The following is a 1455-nucleotide window of genomic DNA, read 5'->3' as shown; positions in this document are numbered from 1 at the left end:
GAAGAAAAATTAATTTTACATCAAAGACTTGTAATCTGATATTTATACATATATATATTTTTTTATTTCTAGAATAAATTTTAAATGGAAATAGACCTTCATGCGATTGCTAATTAATAATTTCACTTCATATTTTTTTTTTATAATTAGCAAATTTTCTTACATAAAAATTTAGAAAAAATTTAGTATATATTATTCAAGTAAAATTTAATTTTTAGACCTTCATGGTACAAGTTAGTCTGTTTGATATTACTATTAAAATTACTGTTAAAAAATTATTTTTTTAAATGTATATTTATAAAATATTAAAAAATAATTTAAAATTAAATTTAATAAATTTTAATTATAAAAATATTAAAATAATAAAATAATTTTTTTAAATAACACTTTTATTCAGAAAAATAATTTTATTGACGTAATGCAAAATATGAATTTGATTCCACTACGTAATTAGACCGCTAGCAATCCTACGTCAAGTTATACTGGGACTTTCCATCCTTAATGATATTGGAAAATTTCTTGCAAAAGTGAAATTGAAAGGATCTTAGCATGAAAATTTTGTCTTTTTTTTTTATAAATAAATACTAATATTTACACAATTTTAGTATTCACATACCGAACTGTCCTTTGGTCTCAATTTGTTATAGTATTCATATGATTTCATCTTAAAAAAAAAAATTATTTTTATTTATATAACATTTTAACCAAATAATAAAAAATACATTAGTTTTCACTCGTAGGCATCTTTTTTATTTATTATTGTTGTATAGTATTAATATTTATTACTTATAATTTGTTTAATCTATAATAAACTCGAAATTATTAAAATTCGAATGATTTAAAAATTTGAGATTCAATTCAACGATTTATATATAATCTTATTTAAAATTGATTGGTTTAGATAAATTACATGATTAATCTGAAAATTAAATGAAGAAAATTATTTTATAAAAAATTTTAATATTTTAACCTAAAACTTGAACTAAAATACTTTTTTTGTATAGCAGCTCATTGGGTGCCTCAAATTAATTCATAACTCAATAAATAATTTATTGATATGTTGCCTAAACAAAATAAATCTTGTTTGTGATCATTCTCCTGCTCTAAGTTAGAAAAATAAACTCTTACTTTTTCTCCTTAAATCTTTATTTTCCCTTCTTATAATCCAATGATATTAATTAACAAAGTCATTTCTTTTTTTTAAGTAAAGAATTGAGAGATTAGGATTCAAATATAAGTCTGCCAGGTGAATAATATGCCTTCAGCCATTGAATTAATTAATTAAATCGATTCTTCATATAAGAATTCAGGCAAAAGAAAAAAAAAATCAATCAATCGAATTCATTGATAAAGAGATATGACTATTTTCCTACCTAATCATAGAAACGTAAGTTTGAAATATCAAAGTTGCAAAAATTTTCCATGCTGAAGTCAGGCAAAGGTAGGGAATTGATT

This window comes from Hevea brasiliensis, chromosome 10 (assembly GCF_030052815.1).
Source record: "Hevea brasiliensis isolate MT/VB/25A 57/8 chromosome 10, ASM3005281v1, whole genome shotgun sequence".
Lineage (NCBI taxonomy): Eukaryota > Viridiplantae > Streptophyta > Magnoliopsida > Malpighiales > Euphorbiaceae > Hevea > Hevea brasiliensis.
The sequence above is the reverse complement of the archived record's forward strand: the minus strand, read 5'-3'. Positions refer to the sequence as shown.